A 6,791-nucleotide genomic window follows, 5' to 3' on the forward strand; every position below is an offset into this window, starting at 1 on the left:
ATGGAGGAAAGTTGAACAGATATCAAAATTGCTTGTGTTCTTCGGGCTGGTCAGAAACATGTTGTGAAAAAGGTAACATTGTACTACAGAATATTAAGTTAACGCAGCACTTTACAACAAAAAAACATATCACTGTGACAGAAATATAGCTTAGGTCTATAAAGACTTTTTTTTTGTCATCCACAAACTGCATGCTCAACACCCAAATATTCTGAAAAAAATGCCATATGAAACTTATTTGAAAATTAAAGTAATTTACAGTTTCTATGAATTTTGAAATCGAATATACTGCCATTGTGCCTACTTTTTTGTAAAATGCCAAGTCACAAATCCAGTGTTGGAAAAACGAACGTCACTGTCTACAACTACCAACTGTTGAAATAATTGTGACCACACCAAAGCGCAATTTCAGATTTCCCACAGTTTCAAAAGTGGTTGATTTAACCCTTTGAAGGTTGGGGGGTGGGGGGCTGTCAATTCAAATTTTTTGTATCAACAGTTGTATCTCTAAAACCACTGAGGCTGCGACTACGAGATTTCTTGACTGTTCCTAACTTTTATTCACCTCTATTGAGCTGAAATTTTGAGCAAATAAAGGTTATAAATTGAGAGATATAAGGCATTTCTCAGCACATCCTCTGAAATATTTCATATTCTATTGTTCAAAATTTTTCCACCAGCTGGATGAAAGCAATTAATTTGGCCCATGTCTCGTTAATCAAATGATTTAAATTGAGATTATGTAAAAAAATTTAATCACAACATTGCAATGCATGTTTTTCATTATTCTATCAAAAAATACCAAATAATTCAAACGTCATAAGTCACATCAACATTTCAACGTATATAAGCAGTTCTAAAATTTACATAGTTTTAATTTTCGGAGATGCTCTGCGTGAATAGTTTTACAAAGTGAATCCCAAATTTTGAAACCGTGCCTTAAAAAATAACAGAGATATCACTCCTAAAGCATAAGAAGAATCGACAGCTCCCAGCTCCCTACCCAAACTGAGCAAGACTCCAGGAGCCCAACCGCCTAAGGGTTAAACAAGTTGCATTTTTTTGCAGCATAACAGAATAAATCTACGAATAAACGTGATGCCAAATGCCGGCTTGTTAGTTTTTACTTCTAAAATTCTCTATAGAGTCTATGGTAAGCAGAACTTCCGCATTCAGTTTAAATCATTCGTGCACTGTCTGTCACGATGAATGAGACACGAAAGTGACACATCGTACGATGGTATCACGAATAACATCATGAAAGCTAAACCGGAAGATCTCCAACAATGTGATTGCACGTCCGCAGGATGTCCTTCCAATCAACTACGTGTATTTCCATGTATTGAAACAGAAGAGATATACTGTAGCCTAAATATCCACATTATGTTGTCAGATACCTAATATAAAAAGATTTGCTATAATGAAGAAAAAAGCAAAAACTGGAATCGTTTTTCAATACATTTATTCAGACTTACAAGCGCATCGGCAAAAATGTAGATTTGATACAAATGTGCATTTGTATAAAAACTTAGTTGCGTCGTCGAGCGTGAATGGGTAAACCATAAAATTTTTGGAACGGCGTTGGATATCAATGGCGTACGGTGGCCATTTTTTAGGTGTTCACTTTTTCAATAGTCTTTAAACCTACACAACGTTTATATGTTGCTCAATAGCTGCTCACTGTTCAGATCATATCAAAATAAAGTGATGTGATATGTTATAAAGAGTCATGTGCAAATTAAGCATGTGTATCTTTGAGGACCGTTGGTACATATGTGTACCATGAACTTTTTCCACGTTGTCTAATCATTTTCTTGTAGTAGTTATCAAAAAGCATTTGTCTCTAAACGTTTCTAAAATAGATAATCTATTTATAAATAAAAAAAAATTTGGAAATTGCATTTTGTTTTAGCTTTGCTTTAACTGGTTTTGTTTGGTGGATTGGTTAGGGTTGGAAGCGGTAAACTTTGAAAGATCAACAAGACAAGTAAAAAATATAAATAAAATATAATTTTTATTCTACATCAATGTTTAGTGATTAATCTGTCTTATCCCATCAGTAAAACCATAAAAAAATTAAAAAAAACATGTTGCTAGACAATGCTAAACTTTTGTGATACACGTATGTACCAAAGGTCCTGAAAGGTAAATTCTATTACTCTAATGGAGGGATATATTCATGTGGGAAAAACTTAAAAATTAAGACTGTTGTTGTGAAAATTTAAAAATAACACGTAATATTTTAGGAATGTATTTTAGATCTACATGCAAAGGTAAATTTAACTGATAGCATTACTTCCGGTTGAAAATTTTCAACAATTTGGCGAGAATTGTGTCAATAGGCCTGCTGTACAAGCAATTATGATTTTCGTCGTCGTCGCCGTGTGAGCCTTTGAAAAAAGCCCCACCTAACCGAATAACTTTACAGACTTTTTGAAGCTAGTTTTTATTTCGCAGAGTAGCGATGAGCCATGAATGTAGAAGTGTTAGCTGTAGAGTTAGGGTATTCAACAGGTTATAGGAAGTGCTAGTCCAGCCTAGGGCATCTCAAAATCACTTGAACCTTGTATGCAACGGCTAGGCTAGTCAAGACTAAGCTCAATACTAGTAAAGTTTGTCTACAAAGCAATACTATTAGGATTTTTTTAAATACAGCTTAGGAATATCAACTTTTCAACAAAGTTTGAATGCATTTTTTCAAAATTTGGGGTAAAAACATGCTCAGAACGCACCAAATTTGATGTGACTTTTTAAATTTTTCTGGAAAGAGAACCTCAAACCCTCCGCGAAGTCGTTCGCCTTCGGCAAACTCAGTGGCAGGCTTCGCCCCCCCTCCCCACTATTCATTGCAGCCCCACTGCTCACAAACAGCACCAGCCGCCACTGTGTAAAACCATACCAGCAATGATACTAAACACATTACCCTGAAGGACCAATGGTACACATATGTACCACAGCGTAACTTCTATTTGAAATAAAAAAAAAAATTTTTTTTTTTCAAATACCTCTTTAAAGTGATAAACTTGTAGTAAAAATCATCAATATTTCAATAAAACATGTCTCAAAAGTTTATGGTCCTCAAAGGGTTAAAACATTCTAAAAAATGTAAACACCTAAAAACAGGATCAACATGCGTCACTGTTGGATAACTTATAGAGCAGAAAGTGTAATCTTTTTGATACTTCTACAGAAATTGACCTATGTAAAAAAGAAAAAGATAAATGCCACAAAATGGCAACTTGTAAAGGTACACCCGGAAGCTACATTTGTACTTGCATGGAAGGTTTCACCAGTGATGGGATCACTTGCAAAGGTACATTTTGCCTACAAAGATAATGCAAGCTTGTGTTTATATTGGTCATCGGTTTTGTTTGCAAATGAGATGGCTATCTATAGTAAACATAGTGATAATTGACAAACAAAAAATTTCATTTTTGGTAACATCATGAGAAATAATTTACTGGAAAACGATATCATGCTTAGTTTGGTCAGTAGAGGAAGGGACTATTGAATGACAAGTTAGCTTGACAGCAAGAAATGACAGCGGGATAACCATGAAAGAGTTGAAGAAGGTTGTGTGGGATCGGGAGCTGAGAAAAGGGTTTGTTTATAGAGTGACAGATAGTCCAAATTGACTGATCAGATAGACAACAACACTAAAGAATGCAATTGGTGGTGATTATTTACTCTGAAAAAGTGACACTGTCTTCTGTCTTACAGTTCAACTAAAGCTACTTCAAACATACATTTCAATGCTCAGCCTCGGATGACTACAATATGGGTTGAAGTAACCAGATGGACCCTGTTTGTTTTGATAACTTTGGCTATATCGAACAACTATTTTCGTAGCATACACTATCTTGAGATTATGAACAGTTTAAAACATTGCAACTGCTAATAAAATTTGTTATAGTTTTAGTATTTATGAAATAATGTGTTTTTTCATAAAGCTACATAGTGAATAATGTTGTATAAAATATACTTACCATTGTTTTTGTTTTTTTTGTTGTTGTAATTTTAGAAAAGTTAACTGTTACATATTTGTTACAGATATAAACGAATGTGAGAGCGGACAGTACTGCAATGGACCGTTCATGAGCTGTGAAAACACATACGGGAGCTATGCTTGCTATTGCCAACGGTCATTACAACTGGTTGATGGACAATGCATAGGTAAGAAATGTAAGCATTACAAAAGTTTATCTTAAAATCAGAAGATTACAACTAATTAGATTAATTATGAGGAAGGGAGCGTTTTTTGTGGCTATCAGCACAAGGCTGAGCACTCATTAGGAAAGCGAGCAATTGCGATTTGCTAACCCTAACGGTGTAGCTTCCACCTTAGCCATTTATAGTCTTAGAATATCCAATCAACTATACAGTGTGTTTTTCGGCAGCCGATTGTAGTAAGAATGGACAGTGATAGACATGACACTGTGTTTTGCCCATGAGACCGGTCTCTCCAGTATCGCACCATTAATTCTTGCCACAAGGGTATTCACCTACCGCATTTAACATCTAATCTAATGTATAGTTGTACACTCCTGCTCTTGTTTACTCTATCCTTTATTGCTTTTGTTACACTTTTCAATTTAGGCCTGATATTTTGTAAGTTAGTTTATCCTCAATTGCTATGCGTATTTAAATTAGTTTTCTATTAATACCTAACAAAAACACATTTTATTTAAACCTAGTTCAATCTTTAAAATACAATTTTTATCAATCTTTTAGAAATCGAGGAACAAATTCCATGATCGGAACAATCACAAAAGCATTATTATAAAACATTATAGCATTGTTGTACAATAAAGCAATTGTTGTAATCACAAAGCATTGTTGTATAATGTATATCACCTCTTAACATCGATTGTTGATTCTGCTTGATTGAATCGTATTTATTCCAAGTCATCAATAAAAAGACGACACCATAATTTGAATTAATTATTGTGCTAAACATATCTACAATGATTGTAGTAGTCTAAGAATTTGAAAATTAAAAGAAGCTGATGCATCAACACTATTGCCGGGATTCTGAAAGGACAAAGTTAGATCGACTTAATTTTAGATTATTTGAATTTTATTTTTTAATATTTGATTCAATCCAATTTTCTGTGGCTTTGAATTTCATAATTTTTATCAAAGCAAAAGGGCCCTCGACTTTTCAAATTCGATGCTGCAATGTTAGAAATATCGCTCGCTACTGACATCGTGTGGCTTAGAAAAGTTATTATCTCTTGTTTTGTTTTTTGGGCCGGATGTAAAGCTTGCTTGTAGAAACTTCAGAAAAATGACTAGAAAAACGAGGAATTTTGTCATTGTGTGCATTTAAAATGCCTTGCCAAGATACAAAAAGTTGTGCAGCGATCTAAAGTTGACGAAAAGACGCTCGTTTCTGTGTCTGAGAAAAAGTTTAAACATAGTGTTCTAATTATTATTTTCTGTAAGATTTCTCAGTAGTTAGACGACTCCGCAAATATGCAAAACTATCATTGAGGATAAAAATTATTTGAATAGATCAATACTTGTAACATAAATAAATGCTGTTAGAAATCCTGAAATGCATGTACTGTGAAATGATAGTAAACTTTATCACTGGCTATGTGTTGCGTATGACATCATAGTTGCGAAGCAAAAAGCTTCGAAAACTATCGTAAAACTCATCACGCAGTAGTTCCAACTGCTTATTGTCGCAAAGCATTTGTTTCGTAAAAGGAATATGACATTCAATTATATTATGTTCAGTTTATTGTAGGGCAACCATTAATTATTCGCCTCATGGCTGAACAAAACGTTTTGTAAATTTTGATTGCAGTAACATTGTCAATGATTAATTTTAGCTTTTAATGAAATGTTTGTAGATGAGTTTACTTAGGACAGTTTACAAATCTCTATCTCGGTTTATGCCCGATAGTTGAAGTTTGAGATTAACCCTTTCTGGTATTCGTGTCAAAGACACGCGAAAAGCACGAGACGGGACCATTTGGCCACGCCCTGATTAATGGGTTATAACTCAGCCGCTAAATATCGCACATTTGAGAAAATTTGCATGTACATAGTCAAATGCTGTTATTTTATATTGTAATTATTTGTTGTCGAAATAAATGCTTAGTTTGTGTATTCTGAAAACATATGTTGCAAAAAAGCTCTAAAAACGCGAATTTTGCTGGCATTTAGTCATTTTATGTCCGATTTTCTTCGTTCGAATTTTAATTTTGATGATTTTGTAAACATTCAAAAAAATACTTTGAAACAAATTATTTTTTCCTACAATAAATACAGTATTTTTCATATTCATACTACATCAAGCGATTTTGAGTTTATTGTGATGAATTGCACTGATAGGTTCTCCACATGTGGTCATGGCTGCTTAGCATCGCAGTATCTCTCAAGACAAATCAAGATGAATGAAAGCATAAATAGTTGTCGCGTCCCAGCCAGCAAATCATTTTTTTACATTGATTCAACCTTCGCAGATTGATTTTCTGGTTGAAAGAACTCTAGGTTATCACATTCTTTCCCAGCCAGCAAAATTGGTCCTTTTTACATTTATTTAACGTCTGCAGACGTCGAATCATTGTTGAAAGTGGTTGATTTACTGGCTGGGTTAGAAGTATAGGTAACACGATTTCCAGTCAGCTGTTTTTTCAGGCGTTTCATTTCATAACATAGAGTGTAGCTTTCATTTCAACCTGCCAAAATGTTTTAGAATCAGAAAAAAGCTTCTTTTTGATACTTTTCAATGTAGCTAATCGTTGAAACGATATACAAGCCAACTTTTCTGCCTGGGCTGC

Source organism: Aplidium turbinatum, chromosome 9 (assembly GCF_918807975.1).
Source record: "Aplidium turbinatum chromosome 9, kaAplTurb1.1, whole genome shotgun sequence".
NCBI classification, from domain to species: Eukaryota; Metazoa; Chordata; class Ascidiacea; order Aplousobranchia; family Polyclinidae; genus Aplidium; species Aplidium turbinatum.